The 26,853-nt window shown below is 36.0% G+C and overlaps 1 long non-coding RNA gene across 2 annotated transcripts in view; it reads left to right on the forward strand.

The window, feature by feature from the left end:
• The window catches only part of LOC108368416 (uncharacterized), a 44,300-nt gene that overhangs the window by 12,094 nt on the left and 5,353 nt on the right, over positions 1-26,853 (forward strand). Inside the window, exon 1 of one of the 2 annotated variants that reach the window (XR_001848365.1) lies at positions 4-1,059. The exons of the other annotated variant lie outside the window; for it this stretch is intronic. This is a non-coding gene — a long non-coding RNA (uncharacterized LOC108368416). Of the gene's footprint in view, positions 1-3; positions 1,060-26,853 lie in introns of those variants that run through there. 2 annotated transcript variants of the gene reach the window in all.

Here is a 26,853-nt window from a genome sequence, read left to right on the forward strand (position 1 = left end):
AGTTTAACGATGAAGGCAACTGTAACAGCAAACTTAACTGCTCCAATGCATTCCATTCGGTGCCATGCAGCGTAACTCGCCAGTTCGTCAATTTTGTGCGCTGTCTTTGCCATTCAGTTTTTCGGTGGAAAATATTCGTTTGCAATTTCGATTGCAGACATTTTTCGCGAGCAGCTATGACTTTGGTGGAGCGCTTAGGAAATAGACTCACACAAATTGTTTGATATGGTTCGTATGGCATCTCAAATACTTCGCTGCAGAGCATTCATTGTACACGCAAGTTGCATGGATGAATGTTCATATGTGTTTGTATGTACATATATATGTGTATGGAGATGCATACGTGTGATGTGTAGTGGAGCGAAGTGGAGTATAAGACAAAGTGGTCGGTCGCCAGGCGCGTTAGCTAGTGTCGCATTCGCAATTGGGCTTTCGCATTGAACGGCGGCGTCGGCAGCGGCACAACAGCTGCAGCTGCAACTGAAATTGCAATCGCTTTCGCCTAAATAATATACCAAACAGTCGCCAAGAAGCCATTCGCTTGGATCGACAGAACTCTATTCGTCCAGTTCCAGTTCAACGTTCATAGTGCGTTATGTCGCCGTCAGTTAATGCAACACGCCTCCGAATGCATATTACTTGGACAGCGTAAGTTCATATTTTGTACTGCATAAAAACGTTTAAGCATTTTAGCAACGAAACGGAATCAAATGTTATGCTCAAGCTGTAAAACGTTTAATAATGCATTGTACTTAGTGACAATTCACAGGCCATTAATTTCATAGTGAGAATACATAATTGTATTGTGCATAAATTAATAAAACATAAAACGAGTGACGAATTGTTTAATTGTGAACTGCAGCGACGTTGCTTTTGTTCGACTCGCTTAATCGCGTAGAATGAAATTTGAACGCCGGCGGCACTTCAAAGTCAAAGCGTCCAAGCGATTGGTGAAAACAAAAAAAAAAATTAAAACTTAATTAGTCCAAGTGCAAAACTATATAATTATTTATATACATATTTATTATCGCAAGAGATTCTCTTAGCTATAATAATGAGGTGAGTTCTACTCCGACTAAGTAAATTTAAAATAAAACTTACAAACAGTGACCAAACAAATATTGAGACAGAACTGTTGAGAGCGTATGCCTATAGAATTATTTCCATAGAATTTCCATGTGTCTGCGAACTACTACATTGGCTCAATTGTTGACATATTGTGGCTAAATTCCCGAAATTCTGAAATTATTTTATGTGTATTGTTTATTGTTTATAATTTTTGAGTCTTCGAAGAATTTTCCTTAGCAAAATTTTTTCGTATTCTATATTTTTCAAAAATTTTGCAGCCACTTTGTATGTATGCCATACGACAAAATGCGCGCCGTGTTGCGTACTTAATACATTGAATTGCCCTTCGCTCTATTTACAGAAAGCGTTTCCTCTTTCCCCAAGTAAATCATACAATTTGATCAATTTCATATATAACTAATATATATATGATAATACTCACCAAAAAATTTTATTAAAAATCAGAGTCATTGGTGTGATTGGCTGTGTTCAAAATACACTTAAAAATCGTGTTTTTCATGAAAAAAGTTTATAAACTCTTTCCCACAACAAATGATACGAAAAGATAAATGTAAGAGAATTGCTTAAACTTTTTTTCAAAAAGTTCTGCCAAAATACTTGAAATTCGTAGTGCCAGTTTTACGAAAATGTGAATAATATAACGAGGGAGTATTTTCTCAAACGAACTGGTTAAAATTCAAAAATCGTGGTATGTGACTGCTGAAATTTATTTGGCCGAGCTTCTCCTCCGACTTGTGGCGTGCGCCTTGATGTTTTCACACAAAGTGGAGGGACCTACAGTTTTACGCCGACTCCGAACGGCGATTGTATTTTTATGAGAAGTGGGTTTTCATGGCAGAAATGCACTCAGAGGTTTGCCATTGCCTGCCGAGGGCCACCGCTGTTAAGAAAAAAACTTTTTTCTAAATTTTTTTGCGATGTTGCTTTGATATTTCAAGCCTCAATTTGTTGTTGCTAAGGTGAATAGGTGGTGCAACATGAATAGGTTCAACATGATAAGACCGTTTGGTGCACATGCCGTTTTAAATCAGTTTAATTCACACGAAAATATCACCAAAAACAACCAAAAAGGCACTAATATCGAATACTTATTTTATTTCTTTTTCAAAAATGAATGAAAAAGTATAATTTATCATTTAAAAAAATAAGTCATTGCAATTAACTTCCGATTGAGGTGTTTTTTCTAACAAAGACTTGCGATTTTATACAATTTTTATAATTTTCTCCCTCATAATTGTTTGTGACTGAACTTCACAGAACTTGCTTTCTCAAGTGTCAACTAGATTTAAGAACATATACAAATAATAAAAGATATGCATTTAAGCTTGTCCCACCGCTAAAATTGCCACTGACTAAAATATAAAAATACAGTTTTTCGGAATTTTCATTTTGTTTTTATCGCTGTTAAAAATGTCTTTAAGATTTTGATATTGGTGCTCTTCTTACCATACATTTTTCAAATGAGTCTGCAATTATTGCCTTCAATCTGTGGATTTCCTTGTGCTCATTAAAAAAAAAAAAAACTACAGTTTAAAACTTCATACTGTTCAAAAAATATAAGACTTATTTCGGAACTTGCCAAATATCTCCCCAACAAGAAGATCTTTTGCTCTGAACCTACTCTGGTGAACGAATAAGGTCCCCTTTTAAAATTATTCGCAATTTAAACATAAAATTTGTTCTCAAAAATATGCTAAAGGGGAGATTAAGTTAACAAGCTTCTTGTGAAAACGGCTACAAATTTTGCTTGCCTTATGAATACTATCGAAAAACGTTGAAAAACAACCCATGGTAAAGCTAACGTTGTGATTTTAGGCTCTTTCGAAGGAAGAAGCAATGATAACAGAAGCATATGTACATAAGTAGTTATATGTAGTAGAATGATTGACTCGGTGTTTCTAAATCGGGTTTCACCGGTTCTTTTGGATATTTATAAGCGGTTATTTTTGCAATCTAGATTTTGCGAATATCGAATAAAACATTTTTTTTTTTGTCATTTCAAACACATCTTGACCTTTCAATAAAAGTTTTGAGTTGCTCGAAGTTTTCAAGTTTTTTTTTCCAGTTTACGTGATAAATAGTCTTGAGAAACCCCTTCTTAGTATTGGAAATTATATCCTAGGTTATTTGGGACTGAACATATTAGACTCTAAATATAAATGAATGTTTGGCGCTTAAACGTTTTCTACGTGTTTGGTCGAGCTTCTCTTCCAATTCTGGTTCTGCTTCTTGAAGTTGTGACACAAATCGAGAGATCTAAACTTTTACTACACCTCCTAAGAATTTGTTTATGGCAAAAGTACACTCGGATATTTGCCATTATCTGCTAAGGAGAGACCGCTATTTGAATAAACTTTTTTTGATGTTGCTGGAGCCAGAAATTGAACCATAGACCTTCCGACAGGCAGTAGGCGCATCTCGGCCACGATGGCAGGGGCACTACTCGAATCCAGGAAAGTAAAAAATGGGAAAAAGTATTAAAAAAAGGTTAAATAACACCGAGCGAAAATTTTCATTGATTTTTATTTGTTTTACTTTTGATCTAAACTTTAAATTTATTTTGCCTTGCTCTTTTCTAAATAAAAGCTATCTTAACTATGTAAAATAAAACCGGTTTATCCGGTGTTTCTTAATTTCGAAATCGAGAAGCGGTTTTTTTCAAATTGCAATTTTGCGAATAAGTCGAAAGCCGGTTTTGGAAAAAGGCGAATAATCGAACACTCTAATACATATGTATGTATATATCGTCACTACGCATGAATAAAGGCGCGCTGGTGTTTTGACAGCAAAAAAAGACGCGTTAACTTCGGCGAAGAAAGATGTAAAGCCTAGTTGACGGCGAAGAAAGACGCGTAAACACAGATTTATAACTGGCCAAGGAATGTCACTTCAGCATCATTCCACAAAAGCTCTTTGGGGAATTTACATACATACTGTTACTCCAGCAAACATAGTCGACCGCGAAAATAAGTTTACGGGTCTTTCTTCGCCGTCAACTATGTTAAGAGTCTACATATCTTCGCTGAAGTTTTCTTTTACGTGTCTTTTCTCGCGGGCAACTTTTGAGCTCGCGCCTTTACTCGTGTATAGTGACTATATCTTTGCTATCTTGAATAAGAAAATTGGCCAAGACACTGTCAACAGTTGCTGCTTCTTTTATTTATAACCGACTTCCCAAAAAGGAGGAGGTTATCAGTTCGTCGGAATATATATTTTTTTGTTTCGAATCGGAAAGGTAGTGTCTCAGAGGTGGTCCCATACTAGTCTGGTTTAGATCCGATCATTGGATCATAAAATATATTTTTTATAATTCGTTTTTTTTTTGCTGACGATTACTGGTTAAACTTTTAATTTTTCATTCGTCTATCATTTACTGACAAAAATGAGTGCCACCTGAAATGTAAGTATTCTGGTGGTAGCCACAAATCTTATGATTCGCTTGGGGAAACAGTAAGCTTTTTTCGTGAGTCAACCTAATGTAAGTACATACGTGTGTAAATACCATACTGTGTAAGTATGTACATATGTATGTATGTATGTAGGTATTATTTCGAATATACTCCGCCCTATGACTCACATTCCCCCATGCTTTATTTTCAAACCCTGGATAAGTCTTTAGTTTAGAATTCTGACGTACAAACACACATATATACATATGGATATATGTATATACATTTGTCGTGTGACAAATAACTTATGTTCGTTTACTTTTATAGTTTCTTTGTTGCTTAAAGTAATGCCCAGTGCAAATGCCAATAAAAAGTAAAAAAAAAAAATGCGGCTCCAGCCGTCGAAAATCCCTTTATGGACTATATGGACTGCATATGCATGTACATCCAGATGTATGTATGTATTAATACATATTTCGTACGCGTATGTAATCACACGCGCTTGGTACACATTGTAGTAGGGGCCCGACCCGAACCAAGCTGAGTCAGTGAGCCAGCCAGCCAAAGACGGCTTCAGGAAGTGGCAGTGCCGAAGGAGTGTCGCAAAGGGCGAACTGAAAAACGGATTAGCCGGAAAGCAGCACAGATCCCAAATTAATGCAATAATTGAAGCCAATTTAATGTAATTTTATTTTTGTTGTTTTTGCTTCTTGGATTGCCTTCGATGTTATCGTTGTTCGCTGTCGCTGTTGTCGTCGTTGTCGTCGTTTTTGTGTTAGTGTTGCTATTTTTATGGATATGGCTGTTGTTCCTGTTTGTGTCGTTGATGTACATACATACATACGTTAAGTGTTTGTTGTGGTTGTTACCTTACTAAACTTAACTTTTTACTTGACTTCATTTTGCTAGTTTAGTTCAGTTTCGGTGGTAGTTAAGTAGTTGCTGTTTGTTGTTTGAACTATTATCGCATTTGTTACAATTCTGGTCCTGTGTGCCCAGACGTCAACTCACTGAAACATTTGTTTTGCTTACCTACGTAACTTTGTTTATTACGTTTGCGTATGTGTGTCTGTATGTGCCTCACTAAGGTGTGCTCGAAGTAAATAGTGTAGCAGCGTGTTATCTCCTCGTAACAATTCCGATAACTTCTTGCCTTTTCAGCCAATGTACTTACATACACTGTGCGAGTGTGGAATGCGACACTGCATCCAAAATCTAGATGCTAATGAATGCACGTCCATATCGCTTTGAATAGTTCCCGGTTGAGTAGAGAGTTCGATTCGATTGCAGGAAGAGAAGTCCTGACTGCACTCGCTTTTGCTGTCGGCTGCAAAGGTTTTTAGTGTTTGCAAATTTGAACCTTTAGCTATTTTAATTTCAGGTTTTATTGGGATTTATTGATACTTTCGAAATGAAGATCCTTTTGTTGAAGTTTTAACACAATGTTAAACGTGTTTTCGACTCGTATATATGAGAATTTAAAATATTTAATAAAATCCGTATTAAATTAAGACACTGGATATGAATTTATGCAATACCAGGTGTTTTCAAACAGTTACGCTGCTCCACTGAGCCAGCAATACTGGGTTGAAACACAACAAGACCCATAGAAGCGATTTTACCGCCTGAGCTGATCAAATCCGCGGCGTTGAAGAGCTGATAAATAACACCACCCAATTTTGGCAAACTACAAGAGAGGCGGTCGTATGGTTTGCACCAATTATCGCGGAATAAGCGTTCTCAACACTGCGTATGTGTAAGGTCATATCGGTGGTAAGAAAGACCAAAGCCATTTATGAAGCAACTGATGTGGCTCCCTGACGAATGCACTATTGGCCAGATTTTAACATCAAGAAGTGAAGTTTAATATATCTCACAAGCCAACATTTTATACCTCTGCAAAACTATGTCGATCCCAACTGTAGCCCTGTTCAAATTTGACAGAAACTTTACGAGCCGTTGGAGACCAAAGGAAGTTGCAGAACAGGAATTCCCTTTAGCGTGCCCTTTTTACTGGAATGCAGCAGCACCAAGTACAAGAAAAACACAATGCCGCTGTCGTATGCAGCGCGTCTAGCTGAGACAGGACATTTATTTAATTTTTTCTTCTAACATTTCTCAATAACCTAATAAATATTGTTCATTTTACAATTTTACATGAATGTTCTACTTTGTCTGCTATTCGTACTGTTTCATTCATGACGCCGCGAGCCGATTACGAAATTTCGAATGCGGCTAATTTCGATCCCTAAGAGCTCAGTGTTTGTTCAGAAGTGCGAGCCAAAATGCTTCCATCTTAGCCTTAGAGTTAATCAAAAACTGTGAACTTGCCAGACAGATGCAGTTACATATGTATCCAAACAGTCACATTTACAGATGGAAATACATATTGTGTAAGAACCATTGTTGCCACGGACAAATTTTTTTTCCTACCAAAATCAACAAAAACCTACCAAAATTGTATTTAAGTTTTTAATATTTTTTAAAAGTTTTTTTAAAAGTTTATTTAAAATGAAGATAACATAAAATTTTGAAAAACTAAAACATAGCTAGTACAATAAAAACAAATTAACTACGTATAACAATTCATTTTAGTGTACAGACTTACGCAAATGTTTGTCTCTTTACACATACATACATATTATTATTATGATTATTATTACGTCGGGGATACACGCGCTGCGATCTAAGATGATCTACTGTGCTTAACCCTAATTCTAATCACTCCAACCTTATTCTCTTTAAGAAGTTAGACACTTTGGAGGGCGCCATGTTGAAAATTTTGGATGAAGAAGAGAATCGTTCATCAAAGTGTATCAGTCTGCTAATTAGGATACGTGGGCAGTCACATAAAATATGCTCTGGGGTTTCCTCCACCAGCTCACAAAAGGCTAGGGACCATGCAAGTGCATTTGGGCTCCACGCTTTGCGAGACAGCCAGCTTTTGTTGCTTTCAAACCTTTCATGTCCCGGAACCCTCCACAGCGCTACGTTATTGTGAGCTTCCAAGTGGTTCACAAAAGTTTTACAGCTTTCCACAAGCCTGCTACCGTTTTTAAAGAGCGTCCTGCACCTACCTGGCTGCGACCATGCTTACACCTTTTTCCTATCACACTTAACTTTGCTTACTAAAGGCCGGTCCACATATAACTTTCGCGTAGGTTTTGGCGTTGGCGTTGGTTTGACAGAACGCACGTTAAATGTATGCTTGCTACAATGATCGCTTGGCAGCGAATGCCACTAAACTAGCATACTAACGACAGATAAATTAATATATCATATCAATAATTGCATGAAAAACGATGTTTCTTGCCAACATTTGATTAAAAATCAAAAATATTTCACATAATTTTATGTATGATATGATAAAAAATTAATAGCTGAGAAAAGGGAAACAAAAGAAGTACAAGACTAAAAAAGGAGTACATTTACAGATTTTTTTTTTAATAACAAGGAAGCACATTGCAATTAACAGGAGTACGTTTACTCCGAAAAGCAGTACGTCTGGCAACCCTACTCCTGAAGTACAAAGTACCGCAAAGAAGTATGTATATATTGGACGAAGTACGAGGTACAAGAGCGAAAAAAGAAGTACTGTACTTCCGTACGGTTGGTCACATTATTCATGACGTCACAGCAAAGCTCAGGGCGTAATCTTTACTTTATCATTATTGGTTCCAACAATCAAACAACTAGCATGGGGTCGTATTTATCTTGCTACGCTTTCTTGCAAAACGTGCAACGGCTTTGAAAGATTTCGGGAATACCCCTAATGTATGTGTATTTTGTGGATGCTTCTTGTCTGTATAATGTCAAAAATATGTTCTGCTTATCGACAAAAAAAAATTAAAACATTTTTTCAGATTTTTTTTTCTTAATACACTGGGAAAAGAATTTGGTTATGTCAACTAAATTGTCGTTATCATGAGTTCCATTTTCGCCCGCAATGGTCCACTTTTCTCTTTTCGCTTATGTGTATTCACTAGGATGCTCGATAAAAGCTTAAACAGACGGCAGCGTTGATCCGGATTAACTCGGACTTAATGCGGATCAGCCGCAGTTAATTCCCGAGTTGATCCGGATCAACGGTGCCGTCTGTTTATGCTTTTATTCGCCTTTTTCCAAAACCGGTTTTCGGGTCATGCAAAAATTACGATTTGAAAAAAACAGTTGCCGATTTTAAGTTAAGAACACAATCTAATAAACCGGTTTTATTTTACATAGTTTTTATACAGTGTAAATGCGTAGCTTGGTATGAAGTCATAACCAAAAAAAAAAATACAAAAAACTATTAACAGTTAAGATAGCTTTTAGTAGGAAAATAGCAAATCAAAATGAGTACTTTTTTTAATTAAAATTAAAACAAATGAAAATCAGTAACAAATTCACATTTGGTATTATTTTAACTTTTTTTAATAAATTATTGCATTTTTTCTGCCTCTTTTCGGTTTTGAGCGGTGCTCTTGCCACCATAGCCGAGTGCTTAGAGGTGCCTGCTGCCACTCGGGAGACCCCTGGTTAATTTCTGGTTCCAGCAAAATCAACAGACTTTTTTCAAACAGCTGTCGCCCCTCGCAGACAATAGCAAACTTTCGAGTGTACTTCTGCCATAAAAAAACAGAGCATGAAATTGACGGTGAAACACGTAAAAAGCATTTCAGCGCCAAGCATTCATTTATTGGAATTAAATATGATACACTGTCGATCCCCAAATAACCTAGGATATAATTTTGAAACTATTTAGGGGCTTCGGTTCAACTGCAAACTATCGAAAAACCTAAAAATTTTATTGAGAGGTCAAGATTTGGATGAAATGAAAAAAAAAAACCGGATTATTCGAACAAAACGCTCGAGATTTCAAAAACCCCGCCTATAGATTTCCAAAAAACTGGTGGAAACCGGCTTGAAAAAAAAATGCAATCACCCGGGTTGAATTTGTTTTTGGGCGAAAATCAGCATAACGCTGAATATGTTTGTTTCTCTCAGCACATGATTTGGTTACAGTTAAATTATTTGGTTATAGCTATCTACTAAACCTTGTGTTGAGAAATCTTAAGCTGACTCTTTTCTCAGTGTAAATTTTCTTCTTTGAGTAACATACATAAATAATTGTTAATCTAAAACTGTAGTTTTTTACAAAGAAGCTGGCCCGGTTTAACATGAAAATGTTTACTTACATTCATACATACATATGTACATATGGAAAAAATGGCACTAATTTCTTTAACGGTGAATATGTATGTACAGATATTCATAAATATTTCAGTTTTACAATAAAGCCAATTTAATTTTGATTGCCTTAACCGCACTTTTCAATCATCTTCAAGAGGTGGTAATCTTGTGGTGTCACCTTGCAAACGCACCTTGCCCAATCTCTATTTCATATTGTCTAATTGCTTTCAAACGAACAACTCGTCGAGTCCTTTGCGAGTTTGCGGTTTAACTTGGTTCGTGTGTACAACAAAACAGCAAAAATGTTTTCCCTTTGGTCAACCACAAAATTACACACCCACTAGCCGAGTGCTTCGCCTACTCTATTCTGGGCGAGGGCGATTCAAGAACAATTATATTTTATTGTAAAATGAGCGGTGGTTAAGTGTGTATAGTAAAATTGTTTTTCATTCCTCTTTTAATGATACATAAATAATTTTTGTATAGTGGTTTCTAATTAAAAGTGTGCTATCCACTCTTGGCAAGTGCATTACAAAATTTAGTGAATTGAGGTAAAATGGACAAATGCAATTAGGATGAATGCTTATTTCTGTATACGAAATACAAGTTTTTTATATGGAAGTCATGCATATTCACCTGCTCATCGACTGCACATACAATAACTGCTCATCGGCTCGATGCATTCCAGCTGTCAACTGTGGCGCCGAAGGTCCGTCTAGTGGAAATGCAGCTAAATTGAAAGTCTAAGTCTTCAAAATGCGATGCTATTATTAACTGGCAGCAAATCATAATTCATTTTTCTACTTACCCTAGCTATTGTCCCGGCTAGGAATGTTAATCCCGGGATCCCGGACTTTTTAAGGTCTCGAAAATCCCGGGATTCTTGGCAAGTAACCCAGGTATATTCGGGATTTGTAATTTGCACTGATGGCAATAATAGAAACCCTTTTTCTTGACCAGTATTGACTATATTTCTCTTTTTATTTAATAATTAATATTCTTTTATAAATGTCTAGCTTATTATACATATAACACCGAGCGATAGTAAATTTTAAACACCAATATCAATATATTCGCGAAACCCTGGGCCAAATATAGTAACATTGCGTTTTTAGTTTTTCACTCAGACGTCAGTAATTCAAAAATGATTTAAAAAATTCAGAGAAATGTGCTTAGAGAAGAAGTATGGGCATAAAAATAATGAGGAGTTTAAACAGATTCAAGTTTAGAGTGCAGAAGGGCTGGTAAATATTGAAAATGTCATTTTAAAATTTTTTTTTTTGAAAAACAAATATATAAACTCCATATCATCCTCGAATTTCGTTCTTTTAACTTTGTCAGCTTAAAAAATAGCTATTCGTCCTTGTGAATCCAAAAAATTTAAATTTTTTAAATTCTAAAGGAATTTCCTATTGCATTTGCTACCCATATTTTTATTCTACATTGCATTGAATTACATACATGAATACACAGGCCTTTAAAATAAATCCCGCGGTCAGAGAGAAAAAATAAAAACGCCTCTTTAAATAAAAAAGTAGGTTTCAAATTTATCATTTATCGTTTTTTCATTTATTTTTTATTTATTTCATGGTAGGAACCCTTCTCAAAGAATATAGATACAACTTTTTCGACTCACGTTGTTGAAAAGTAATGAATATTTAAATATCGGGACTAATCCCGGGATCCTGGGATTGTGACAACGCCATCCCGAAAATCCCGGGATCGGAAAAAGCCGAAAAATTAACATCCCTAGTCCCGGAATCGTCGCCTTGTCTACCTAGCTGAAGGTATGCATGTACATATGTATGTATGTACATACTTACATACGTAAGTAACTTAGGAATACTGTCGGCCACTCCTTTCTTGGTCGATCGTTAGTCCAGGCGTTAAAAGAGTAGAAAGCCACAATTTATGATAGAAGCTAATGCATACCCGAAGCATGGCCAACAAACACGCATACAAACATACATATGTAAATACTTTATATATCATCGTACATATATATATGTATACATATAGGCAGCTAGGGCAAGGTGTTAGTCAAGTTTGTTAGGATAAAGGTTGTTAAGATGTGTGTATATGTACTTATAATATTTATCGTACAGAGAGCTATTATATAGACAAGTAGGCGAGTTTTATTATTCCTGTTTTGCATTGCACAGTAGGCAGCTAGCCTGGTAGTCACTTAAGATATTGCCACTTCATATCGCTAAGAGCCCGCAGCAGCAGCTAGACAGGCAAGGATGAGCTGCTCGCAAAATACAACAATAATTTTGGCACTCAATCAATTGGAATTCTTGCTAACGGCCGTCCCTAAACTGGAGCGCTAAGCGTTTAGTTTTCCAATGCCAACGAGTGCCAGCGCGCGCTATACTCAAATCAAGGCAGCATTATTTTTCACGTTTTCTCATTTCTTCTCGTTTACTCTTCCACTTTTTTGTCCTATACCTTTCTTTCCATCTTCTACATCTAACTTCAACACGTAACGCCTTGTCAAGAATGAAAATTCCATTTGCTCAGCGCTAGCGCCGCGTCATTGTGGGATGCTCCATACAAATTGTATGAGCATGAGGATTTTTGACAGTTGTTTGGCGCTTGACGCGCCTATTTAGGGACGGCAGAAAGCATACAAATTCCGACGTCCACAAAAACATATGCGGTTTTTTTATTGGAACTGAATACAAAAATACTTAGGCTACATGCCGCTTATTTTACTGTTTTCTTGTTCATTTTAATCTGTTTTAAATCTACTTGACTTACGAATAATTTGAAACAGATTCTTCGGTTTCAAATAGCTGAGTTGTTCGTCTCTCAAAACATTGCTGCCAAAAAGCCGCATACCTAATCCTTGCAAAGGCGGGGCAAAGACTCTAAAAGTGTCCAATCCTCTGTCTGTCCGAACGCCATTAGACGTTTGTGCCACGTAAATTGTTCAGTCAACAGTTCCACAAGTTCTGCAATAACAGCTCCGCCTTGCAGAATGCAGATAAATCTTGACTAGAACGCTTAAAGTCAAGTAAATAATGACCATTTCCTATGTTATTGTTATAACTGGAGTGGGGAGTGGGGATTTTTATGCCTAAAATATTAACCAATTGGTATACACCTTGCTGATAGTTATGATGGTACGATGTACTTATTTTAAGGTTAATTTTTAACATAAAAATCCACGCTCTAGATATGATAAATTGTAGGGCACCACAAATTCTTAAATGTAATACATAATTACAATTTTTTTATTAATTAACGCCACTCAGTTTTTCAGTATTGAAGTAGTTAGAGGGCTAGCCAATGATTTCAGTGCAGCTTAGCTGTCATTGCAGACACGTAAACTCCTGCAACTGCACCTATTTCCCACCACGCAGTCCATGGCTTTGAGGACTGGCAATAACTCGGCTGGGAATTCTGAGGCATGGTGGTTGGTAGAAGCGTCGCCTGAGTACATTCCCAGGACCCAATTGTTAGCGCTTAATTTTCCATAACTAGTCTCCTAATCCGATTATAATGAAAGGAAATTATAGTTTGAATTGCTTAGATGTTGGAAGTAGAAAGTAAATATTTAAAATTCTGATATTGATATTATACGTACATATGTCCGCCCAATCATTAATATTTCTGCTATTTTTTTACTTATTTTTGTTTCGAGTACCTACCTCTATTCAAATTGGCATCGGTAGAATAGTCGTAGTGTACCACAGTTGATATGTTTTGATGTTATAAATCAAAAGAAAGGCCCTAAAGCGAAACGCCACACAATGTGTGGTTCTTATGAGAAATTGTGCCTGAAATCAAATCTTGTGTCATCAAATGTCTTGGCGATAGAAGCTTTTTCTTAGTCATCGCTATTGCCTATGCAAAAGGGATGTTTCTGAATGATCATTTCTCTCCTACAATCTGGTGATCGGATCACCTGATGTCGCTCTCCACTATACAGTAGGAGTTCAACCTTGAAAACGCTACACACCGAAAGGTAATTCTTTAAACTAGTTGAAAACTTTCCATTGGAATAAAAAATACTTGCAATCCTCCAAACGCCGCACAGTGTTTCGACTATATGGAGGCAGGTGGAAATAAAAGTTAACCTGCACTTAGGAATAGAGAATTGTGAAATTTGGTAAAGATANAACCTGCACTTAGGAATAGAGAATTGTGAAATTTGGTAAAGATAGGATAATTGCCACGCCCTCCACTCTTGTGGGCGGAAACATTAAATTTAATCCGATTTCGATGAAATTTAGTTTGTACTCTCTCTTTTATTGGATCATTAGTCATTAAATGTAAAGGAATTTTGGTTTGGTTTTTTATTGCTGGTTTTTCCGCTCTCTGAAGACAAAGGTTTTACTTAAAAATTACATAGGTGTAATTATACCCTTTTCTCCCAATGTTTTGTGTGATGTTTCCATTGATCAACAAATTTTTTTAGCGAAATTACGCAAAAAGAAAAATGAAAATTATGAAACTCAAAAATTACATATATGTACTTGCAAAGTCGCGCGAAAAGATCCAATTATATATTTGAAAAGTAAATAAAATTTTCTAAAACATGCGTCTAATTTCAAGGCCTGACGAACCGGTACTCACACCTTTTTTTTATTAATATTATTAAGCATCTGCATTTCAGAGTCAATTTTTTATAAGAAATATAGGAAAATACCAAATAAATGATAAATACCTTCACTTCAATATTCCATAACACTTAAAGAATTGGTTACAGTTGAACCAGACACACTTGCTTTAATAGGTTCAGCGCCAAAGGCACCTAAAGTGATTAGTCGGTATCGCATCGATACCAGTATTTTTTTTTTGTTGGAAATTTATCGTTCGTGGAGAAGAGGGACAGTAAATGATCTGAAATTCTGCTAGTATGACTTTTACCTTTCCCTCTCTAAGCCCAACTATTTTTTTTTTAAACAACTGTCACCATGACTTTTTTCCTCCTGGCTCCATATAGTCGAAATACTGTGCATCGCTTTGCGCCCACTTGTACTGAGAAAAGAGTCGTCTAAGTATATTTCTCTCAATAAAAGATTTGGTACCTATAACCAAATAATGTAGTTAAAACTAAATCATGTGTTGAGCGAAACATATGTATTAAGTCGCGTAACTAAACTCTTTTCTCTGTGTGCAAATGTATATATGTATATTTTCAGAAAATTGTTTATAAATGTATGTATATCCAGGGGTTAGAGGTGTATATTACCACTCCGTAGGGCCTGGGTCCGGGCATCATCTAAATTAGAAAACGTATTTTCTTACCAGCGGTCACCCTCGGCAAACAATGGCAAACCTCCGAGTGTATTTCTGCTATGAAAAAGCTTCTCTTAAAATCCATTTGCCGTTCGAAGGCGGCGTAAACCTGAAGGTCCCTTCATTACATAACAACATTGAGACGCACAACACAAATTGGAGGAGAAGCTCGGCCAAACACTTAGTAATAATGTAAACGCCAAAATATTATTAATATTATATCCAGTTTGCGTTCGAGTTCATCATGATAAATATGAAAAAGAAATAACTAGCGATCGTCACTAGACGTGCGTCTGAAACACACATAACGTTGTAAATAGCCGCGTGGCGATCACTATGCAAGCCGGCAGCGCGCTACGGTCACATCGATCACTATTGACATCTTTAGAATCAAAGAAAATCAGTTAAAATCAAGGTATATGCAGTACATTGTACACACTCTAGTAATGGAAAATACTAAGCATGTGAAAGACAAAAAACTTGTGTGGAAGTATGTATGTACATGCATTAATAAGCAATAACCGTTGGCGCAGCTTGCACAGGCACCTGCCCGATTGGCCGACCGGCTGGCTGGCTGGCCACTCCATCATTGTACAAAAGCTTTGATCACATTTTTTTTCCAATGCATTTGCATGCGTCGCATTCGCAGCAAATCGCGCGCAACTAAAATACCTGCAAACAGACGTACAAATAGATATCTCTACTTATATACATATGTATGTATATATATATGTACAATGTAGATTGTAGACTGTACATTAGGCATATGGTTTTTTTCTAAAATTAAATATAGGAATGATGAAAATGCAAAAAAAAAATAACGTTTTTGTTAAAATTTCGTAAAAAAAGTTCTGCGAGAAGACAGAGAAAAAAACACTAAAAAAAACTTAAGAGAATGCCCCATCGTATTGTCCTTAACGCAAGAATTTTCCATAATGGCTGTCATAATTCGGTTGACATTGAATATTTAGGTTTTTTTTTCAGTAATTTTTTTTCCCAGCATTCCCTGCAAGTACCTTTTTTTTACCAGATTTTTACAAAAACGTTATTTGGCTGGTTTTTCAACAGTCTAAATCCTCTTTTCATATATTGATTTTAAAAAAATCATATGCTTTATATACATATGCAGTGCACGGACTTCGAAAAAATTAATAGTGGTAGATTTTACGTAAAAAAATCCCGAATCCCGGCCCTTTTCGGAGTCCCGAAATTCCTGGATCTAGCCCTCGGGATCCCGAGATATAATTTAATTTACTACCAAATTAAAATAAATCGACATTCGGACACTGTAATAGCATAAAAGAGTTATAAAATTCAGCCCTACAAATAATCAAATAATATATTACAATTCTAACACTACCATTATTCTATGTTATAATATATATAACATATATATATATGAGACATTCTTTTTCATATCGGACACCAAAATTGGTTTCAGAATTTCGATTGGCTTCACATTTTTCCTTTTTTCTTCGGATATATGATCTGTCCAATTTTGGTTTTTTTCGTGATTCTGACTAAGTAATCATGTACATCTTCAAATTGTTATATCTCGGGTTCTGTTCGCTTCATTTTTGACTCTCACAAAATAAAGCACCTCGTCATTAAAAAAAAACTATTTTAAAAATAGTTCTTGATAAACTCCTATTTTTTGGAACATACTTTCTATAGAGAATTAAACAAGGATTACGATCGTGTAATTTTAAATCTCACATTTACTGGTCTTTACTATGCAAACCAACTTAAAAAGTTCAACTGTTAATAGCTAGGTTAATCATAACTATATCATATAGAAAGCCTGTTTCTTTATCTTCAAACCGACGATGAAGTCTCCACGATGAGTAGAGCCCGAGATATAACGATTTGAAGAAGTACATGAATGGTCAGAATCACGAAAAAAGTCGAACTTTGACAGATCATATCAAAAGAAAATAAAATTCCTCGAATTCGGGTTAGCTTATTTCATGTATAGAACCCATAAAAAAATCTGAAGCGAATCGGAGACATGACATCATTTTTTTACGAAATCCGTCCGACTTGTATATATACATAAGTATACATATATACATATGTTGTGGTATACTAATATTACTACACATATATGTATATGTATAAATACTATATGTAAGTGTAAAGATGATCTCCTATTTTTTACTTTTTGTACATACATAAAACTGAATAAAAAAATAACAGCTTGTTTATCTCAAATACATTTAAAATTGAAAAAGCCAACTCGCTACCAAATGCGGTAATCTCATAAAGAAATTTCGATTCGAATTCGATCACGGATGCCTTGATTCTGGCCCTGTATTACATTAAAACAAACAATTACTTTGCACTTCAAAATTGTTTGATTAAAATTAGTTTTGAAGTTTGCAGACAACTCGTTTGGCAGTCTCTTACAACAAACGTATTGCAAACGAAAAATATTTCCATAAACAGCTGATAGAGATACAATTTTACTTTTTAATTGGTTATGGTCAGAGTTAACTACCCATATTTATTTTAAAGCATAAACAGACGGCAGCGTTGATCCGGATCAACTCGGGAATTAACTGCAGTTGATCCGGATTAGGTCCGTAGGTTCAGCTATAAAGTTTGTAGATCTACCAGTAAAGTGGTAAAGTCCCTGCACTGAATATATGTACTTATGTGCGACGTCGTGAAAATCGCAGTGCGCTGACTGCGGCCCGAATATTTACAAGTTTTGGAACCTTGCATCCGTCATTGCAATGTCATATTCCGTGTTTGTGTGCTGATAGTTCACAAAGCGGACGTTAAATGGATTTTGGCTCAAAACAACTTGACATTTCGCTTGACTAGCCAGCAATGCCGCGCGCCCCGACCCATCACAATTTTCGCCAAAAAAAAAAATGCAATGAACGTATGTACATACATATGTGCACATGCATGTGCGATTGGCGAATTGATTGTATGTGAACGGCAAATAATGAGTGCAAGCGTCGCATGACGTCGTTGACGGCTTTCGTGAATTTTGTGCATTTCGAGGGGACCTACAAGTTTATTAGTGTGTTGACGCAAATTAACAGCGACTCGTTTCCACTGTCATTGTGTTGTACGAGACATGCGGCGTGCTGCAATAAGCCGTGCCGCTAACATTTGCTGCAGTGCAATTTGCAAACGCCGACTGTACCAAACAGGCAACCAGTGGCAATGGCAACGGTTTAACGGCAAAAGCCAAATAATTTGTAAATGTCAAAAAATTTTGACAGTTTGCGGTGATGTTTTGCAAATTACGTTTGTAATTGCAGCGATGAGCGACGGGCGGCAAGCGGTCTGCAATGCGCGCTAAGTGCCGCCGAGCAGCAATCGCGGTGATCGTCGCTGATCGCACTCGCAGATTTGAAATGAAGCGAAATGAAATATCAAAGGTGGAATTTGGTTTTGTATGCCGACAAGTGGTGCCACACAGCTGGCGCGTAAAGCCACAACCGCTCGCGCGCTAGATACATGTTAGCCCGTTTCGGCTGCATCAAAATTACGCTAATCGAAATGACAAAGTGTATTTTGATCAAAGCAAAGTTTGACTGCTGTGGGGTCCGAAGGCATATAGTGCGCGCATTGCTTTGATATTTGAACAGAATTACAGGATTTTTTTTTGTGCAGGAAAAAAGCATCGAAATCCTGGGCGGCCCTTACTCTGTAGATCGAATCGATAGTAAATTGGTTCGAATTCAAATGGTATGGTACTATAAATGAATTAGGCGTTCGAATAGAATCTATTTTCGAAATACATACAGTGAAACCAGCTTAGGTAACCAACATTTTTGGGCACCGTGATTTTTGAATGTAATCTGAAGAAAATCCTTCTCTTAAGTAGCTCTCCGCTTATTTACCCAGCCCGCTTAAGTACCTACATTTTTCGTACCCAATTTACCATTTTACCTATAATTTTCCCCTTTTCAGTTCTCTTTTAAAATTCCTTAAAATATTTACATATTTTGAAATTCAAGGGCAGCGCTACACACCTTCGAAAAAAAAAATTATAAAAAATCAACGGCAATTTTTAGCCACTTGAAACTTGTACATTATTACACCAAAATTGAATGGGCTATAAACTGTATACTCAAAAAATACTTCTGAGAAAAAAATATGAAATTTTGATCAATTTTTTTTCTTTAACTGTTCCACAAAATCTTAACTTAGGTTTATATTGCAATTGTTAAGGAATGACCTGTATTTTAATTTAAAAATGTTACAAATTAATAAATAAACATAGTGGCAAACAATATCATTTTGAACTTTGGTCCAAAATCATATGTCCAACTCTGTTTGTGTGTATGTATAAATATGTACAATCAATGACTTTTTAAAGAATTTAAATTTAAATTCTTGTAAAAATTACATACCATTGCTTTATCTATTTTCTTAGCAAAGTTTTTCTTTATTTGCTTTTGTGTTTAAATAGTGCTACGTTCTTGGTTTTAAACTACGTGTACTTCATTGAATGTTCATGTTTTATTAGAGGATTTACATATTTAGGTAAGTTAACAAAAAGATGTAACTTAAGCGGGTACTTTTAAGTACCCAACCCGCCTAAGCACCTCAAAGAGCTGATATTTTTCGTGAGGTACTTAAGCGGGTTCTACTGTTCTCAACATAACTCGGCACAATAAAATTCATCAAACTGTATACAAGAAAAAATTTCAAAATTGTATGAATTAAATGTTAAAATAGTATGTACATATTCAGATACAAACGCATCTTACTTAACGACAGAATCATAAAGAAACTCGCATTTGCTGGCCCAATAAAAAATTTATGCAGACGTAAACCGCGTGCGTAGATAGGTACACGAATTTAATCAAGACGGGGCAAACAAAGGTTTTGAAACTGCTGTGAGCAGCGAATAGGCGCAGTTAAATAGTCAAACATGAGAAAATTATTTGACATCATTTGCTGGCGAATGAATAGGAAACTGGCTGACTGCCGCCTGGCCGCTTCGTTGTCGATTTTGTATGTTTTTGCTTGTTAAATATATACATACATACATATGTATGTATGTATCCAAATACATGCATAAATATATTTTTATTTTTTTGTTTTTGAGGTGTGGGCACGCAATTTAACGTAGGTTTTTATGTACATACATATACATATACATGTACATATTTATGTACATCTAACCTATTGGTCTTTGCGACATGCATTCGTGGTTGGTTGGTATGCGATCATAAATATGCATATTAAATTGTTAATATTCAAATGCGTATATAATACTCATAAAACACAAAAATTATTTGAATTGGATGACTGACGAAGGAAGGCGCGCAAGGCGACAAACGACGAATGAGTGAAGTGGCAAAAGGTGATAGAGGCCAAAAAGCAGGAGTGCGCGCATTATCGCCACAAACTGATCACCAACGCTCGCTATGCCGGCTACCAAAGGACTATGTCTATTCTTTTATGAAATGTGTAGATTCTTGGTAGTAATATATGTACTTGGGTAAGAGAAAACCGGTAATGGGTACACGAAAGGGGCATAGGACGAGGGGTATGTACGCATTTTTATGGCGGTGTACGAGCACGCCTAGGCAACCACCAACTAAACTACAACTCTATTTCTACGAATGCTAAAAAAACACAGAAGAGCGGTGCCATAAAAATGGTAAATAAATGCTGAGTGCCTCAACGGTACTTGAGTATGCGACAGTGCGCCTGCGCACAGCTTGTCCCAACGACAATTCTACAATTGCTACTTCCACTTAAATACTACCTTGTCGTCTCTTGATTTGCCTTACGGTGCCTGGCAGGCAATGAACTCCTTAGCGCTTGCGTAACATTGCAATGCGTTTGCACCTGTTCGCCGCCTGGTTGCCTGTAGGCAATGTGACAGCAGGATGTCTTCTACGGGCGAAGGCGATTAGCGTTAGAAGAATGTGAAACGTGTTTCTTCGACGACGCTGACATGTTGTTAGCGCGCCACCATAGATAGTGACTCCACAGGGCTGTATTCGAGCAACATAAATAAGTACGTACATACTTACGCACACACATTTGTTTTGTACGTACATACTTTATATAATGGACATACAATATAGATATGTATGTACGTGCAATGAAAAATATGCACATTTATGCGACATGTAGACTATTGTTCTGAGTATCATTGGCCCAAGTATGCGTGCCATAATTGAGTTGAAATACCTTGACGCTTGGCCCTTAAAGATAACTGCCGAGATGGCATTTCTAAGGGTATACACACAGTGGATCGGCGTGGAAAGCGACGAGCATAGCGCTGAGCAAAGCGTCGATTACAAATATGTATGCGAGTTTTAATGTGAGCTCACATAGTGGGGAGCAAAGCGTATATAGCGGAAGAGAGAAAAGTGTCGATTTCAAAATCGTTTATCTTTATCACTATTCTCGTTGCTATTTCCCTAGTTATTTAAATATACTTGACCATAAAATATAATTTATACTATAAAATTTGGGAAGTTTCGTAGTAACTTTTCGTCAAAACTTAATTGCTTTAGCATACAGGATTAAAATATCTGCGCTATTTTCTTTTTTAATTTCTTAAGATATGTGTGATGCACCCATTTTTGTTTTTTAACAAAATAAGGAAATTTTCATTCCGAAATTTAGAATTAATTTATTGCTGTAGATGCTATGCTCGATGCTTCGTCATGCTTTGAGTAAATCGTTGCTCTATTGAAGCTTTGCTCGATACATTGGTAGTAAAGTACTTCGCTCGCCGCTACACTATGTGATTACCCTAAGGCGGCATTGTGTCTTTGAGGCCTTTGTAGACCATTTGCGAGGCTTCCAATAATTGTTTTTCCTTTCCTTTGTAATCTCTCTGCTTTATGTACATATGTGTGTAGATATGTACTTCAGAGGAATTAATTTCGATAAGAAGTAAATTAAACTGTCATTAGTTCACCCTTTGGCATAAGTTCAAGCCGCAGTCTTGATATATGTATGTATATACGAGTACAGTGGTTGTGCAATTATAATAACTCTCGTTTCGAATCTAAAAATTAACAATGCAATATAAATTGTTTGTGCATTAATGAAGTGTTCTAAATAATAGTAGGTCTATTTGAAGAGTGCGCTAAAAGCGTAGAACAGTGCAGTGCCAAATAACATCTGAGATGTAGCGCAAGAAGAACCCTCATCGATCGTTTTTCCTACACTATAGATAAAGTAATTTTAAGAACAATTTTCAAATACTGTTTAGAATATCCGGATAATCAAATGAACGGGTATTAGCTGGGTATCCAGATTTTATTCGAATACACGAATATCGGAACGCATATTCGAATATACGGATTAGAGGTTTACGCCGACAGGCTTTGCGGCGGCGGCGTGTTCAACTTCAAAAAGAATCGGCGGCGGCGGCGACGCCGGCGCGTCTGGAAACGCCGGCGCTACTGCCCATAAGGTAGAGTCCAAAGAGCCATGAGGCTTCTAATCTTATCATGTCATCAGATTATAATTCTATTTAATTCATTCATTGAATTCAAATGTTGAGTGACTGCTGCTGATGGATGGGCGAACAGAAGAAAGTCTATATAGTATATACATTAGGTTTCCCATTGAAAATGATTTTTTTTGAAAATTTAAAGACCCTACCCCCTAATTTGATTCGTTTTTATGAGAAATATTATTGCCTATTTTTATAGATTTTTTAAAGGCCATTTAGAGGTCGCGGCCTGTCGATTTAGGTCAGAAAATACGATTTTCTAGATTCATGAGTTTTTGAGAGACTATTTTTGCTTGAATTTCAATGAATTTTTTAAATTTTGACCATCGATAATTTCCACAATTTGAAAATATGTAGTACTAAGGTACAAAAAAACGATTTTCGATGGGCACCCTAATATACATACATCTCTATGTACTCTAAAAATGCGTATGTACTATTTCAATTTAAAGAAATAAAAAAATTTAAAGGTTAAGTTATTGGGGTAATTTATGTCGCTATCAATAAAGTTTTGCAATAAGCTTTCAACCGTTATGTTAAATTACGGAGTTCTTACGATTTTTTTGGGGTTATATATTGAAAATAAGGTTGGCCTACTTTTTTCCAAAAGTTTAACCCATCAACTCCCACCACAACGGGCCTTTTTGACCCACTGTTTGAAAAATGGCTTATAAATAGTTAAATTTCCAATAATATATTAAGTGCCAAATTTTTCTAAGGAGAACAGAATGTAATGCAAAATAATAGTAATTTTTACCAAAAAGGGGGACTTCAACTCTGTGTAGAAAATATTGCGATGCGCGGGAGCAAAACCTTCCTGGGGTTTGACCACTACTTAGGAAAAAAACTTTTCTACCCTATTCGACCCTAATTTAACTGTAATAAACGCTGTCGATCGAAAAACATGTTACCTATATATTTAACTGAGTTACGCTTTTTTTTTTAAATGTTCAGTGGCCCAAATTATGCCAAAAAAAACTTCTTTTAAAAATGTAATTTTCATTTCGTAAAATAGTGCTTTTATACGAGTAGTATTTAGTTCCTTCAAACGATGTATTTCAATGTGCATACAACATGAAAATTTTGTACAAAATTCCCTAGGCGCCGAACGCCGCCGCCGCCGCCGCCGCGCCGAAATTTTCGTAACTCGGCGGCGGCGCGTGAAAAATGACAAAAAACGGCGGCGGCGGCGGCGTGGCCCGGCGGCGTATACCTCTAATACGGATACTACCAGCCCTAGTTCGCATATTCAATATAACAATTTCATAATGCGAAAAGTGGGAAATATTTTGTTTTCCAATGTGAATGTAAAGGCATTTTTTTAATGAAAAGAAAGTTTATACATTAATTTGAATTGAAAGTTCCAAATACGAGTATAGTATTTGGTTTTTTGAATGTTTAATACGGTATTCGTTTTTCAAAAGGCCGTGACGTTACATACATATGTAATTCGAAAACAAAAAATTGGGTGTCTTCTAGTTCAATACGTGAGGTGCGTGCTCCTGTAAGCGCGGGCGACGACTGCCGAAAAACATATATGTCATGTCATACATAGCCTAACGCAAAAAATACAAAATTTGTTAGTAAGATCGCTCACGAAAGCAGTGGAACGACCAAATTCACATGGACCTCAAGCATAATAGAAACCAAGATTGGAATTTTCCGACTGCTCTGACATTTTTAAGCAAAAGCAAATAAAGCCTAACAGGAGGATAAGAAACTACTAGAACAGCCAATTTTCTTAGTACTCAATTTTTAGATTGCAAATGTGGTTTAATACTGTTAAACTTCAAATACGATTTATAAAAAAATTAATAACATTTTTAAAATTAAGTAAACATTTTTCTTTTTGATTTGTTGTTTTATTATAGCATCTTTTTAATTTTTATTTTTACATAAAAGCATTGTCCATAATGTCGACTTTAAGTACCCAAATCAAGCAATATGATAAATAGACATTGAAATTTTATGAAGTTATATATTTTTTTTTAAATCCCTTCAAGGAAATGGCAGAATTAAACTTTGTCGCAAGTTCACATGGGAAATCTGCTTACTACGTGATTGGAGGAAATTTTAAGAGACTAGCAGCTAGAGCAAGTCTTCAACTCCTGATGTTACAACAAACTAGTACACCCGAAGCCCTCTACCAATGGGGTGCTGTATGTTTCCAATGGGATGCTTGTAAAAAATAACTGCAACTAACTTTTCAGTGGACTTTATTTCGACTATGACTACGTGTTAATTACTTTAATCCAATTTTAAGCTAGTTTAAAATGTTAAATAACATCAAGTTAGGGAACTTCATATCTTTATTTAACGAATCTTTAAACCAAAAAAAAAAAATTTTTTCTTTAACTTCTTATTGTAATAAAAGCATGTTGTTGGTTTTTTTTTTGTTAACTATAATTTTATTACTCATTAGGTTTATTTTTTACACACCTTCCCTTTTTTTGTTTTTATAAAAGGACTAGCCTTGTAGCTACAAGTAGATACTAATGGAATCAACTATCAGGAGACACTGTTTTTATTGTTAGAATTTACCCTAAAAATATTTGACTTCGTCCCAGCGTGCAGTGCCTTCATAACCCCTCCACTCCATCACATTCAATTCAAATTCCATTCAAGCTGCCTTGATGTGTTCTTTGTCAGACCACATCTTTTATTTATCGTAAAAATTCTATCACAATCAACGCCGTCCAGCCCATCAACATCGCCAACATCATCGTCGCCATTGTAGTATCCGCTGGCGTGCTTGGCGGTCATGACAGGTTCTAATACTGTACACACAATTTTTTTTTTTTGATTGGTGTCATGGCTGCCAAGTATACTTAGCTATGAAGTGCCATATTGAGGATAAAAAAGTGCCAAAATGTGCCAAATTGAAAAATAAAATTGCCAAAACAGGTGCAATTCTTTTTTAATTCTTCCAATTTAGCATTAAAATTAGAAACACATTTCTAAAACAAAAGGCCAATGCCAAAGTAGATAAACCAGTTGTATACTTTATAGAAATTAAAACAAATTAGTTTAGAAAAAGAAGTACACACAAAGGATTTCACAAAAATGTATTGAAATATTACTACATATTTTTCAAAAGCGCCATTTTGGCACTTTGCACCAAATTGAAAATTTAAGTAAAATAGCGCCAAAAATGGCACGGTTTGAGCCAAGTTGGCAGCCCTGATTGGTGTACTGTAAGTGTTGCTGCGATTGCGGCTTAGCTGCGTTTGTGGCTGTGATTGTGTTTTGAAAGACAATTAGGCTTTTTGCCTTTACGTTTCTTGGCATCTTGGCGTCGCTGACCGTTCTTTCAGTTGTGTTTGTTGGCTTTTGGCGGCATTTCCCGCTTTGAAGTTGTTTTGTAACCGCCGCATATAATGCGTGCCACCGAGGATTCAAACAGATGCATACATACGAACATGCATTCATATGTACTCACATTCATTAGTAAATTTACTGAGCCGCCGCAAGCCCATTTCACACTTTCTAATAGTGCTTCTAGGCGATTGTTTGCAAGTACGGCACAAAGGCTTAAGAACTTTACAGAGGTGTATGTACATATGTACTTACATACATACACTTGTGGCCAGTTGATAAAGTCAAGCGACGTTTTGACTATTTTTGGCTATTTTTATTTTGTTAATTTAATGTTTATATTTTTTTTTATAAAAGTTCAGCACTTTACCTAATCAGCGCCACATAAATCCACATTTCAGACTGCGTGCTAGAAACACAAACTAAAAAACAGAACTTTTGCAACGATTCGTATGAATAAAAAAGATTTTCCGTACGTTTCCAAGGCAGTTAAAAAATGCGTATAATTTTCGTCACGAAATTTATATCAAATAAAACACCTTTTTGAGGTAAAATTTTCGAGCGACGAAAGCTGAACTAGAAACACAAAATTTATGGTATAAATTACAAAATTACAATTAAAATAGTGAAAAATATTACAATTTCGGCATGTGACTGGAAAAAACTCTAAAATACACACAAATTTAGGTTTCCAAGACATGTACTAAGTTATTTGCACAGCTGCATCCTTCTACTTGTCAACTCGCCAGAAATTCCCCGATTTGCAGGGAATTTCGTTTTAAGTGGCAATCGGGGAATGGCCACTTTTTTCGGGGAACCGGGTATGTCATTTTTCTTTTCTTAAAGTAACCAAATTAGACGAATATATTAATTTTTAACCATTTGACCCTTTTTGGAGCGAAATATCTCCACCTTCCAAGGTTTTTTTTTTAACTTTAATTTCTGAAAGTGTGAAAAAATTAAATGAAGGTACGCTACACACATCGCAAAGCATCTCGTAGTGGAGACACGAACCAAAAAACATTTCGCTGTATATCTTTCCAACTAGTAGCCGGAACATAATATATAAGGTATCGTTGGAAAGGTCTTGCAGAGTGTATACAGAAAATGTGTTCAAGCTTCATAAACGATTAACCGGATACTTAAAAATTAGGCTAAAGGTTGCGAAACAAAAAATATGTCGATTGG

The sequence above is a fragment of the Rhagoletis zephyria genome, unplaced genomic scaffold (assembly GCF_001687245.7).
Source record: "Rhagoletis zephyria isolate East Lansing unplaced genomic scaffold, Rhagoletis_zephyria_1.1 Rzeph_scaffold_03103, whole genome shotgun sequence".
NCBI lineage: Eukaryota > Metazoa > Arthropoda > Insecta > Diptera > Tephritidae > Rhagoletis > Rhagoletis zephyria.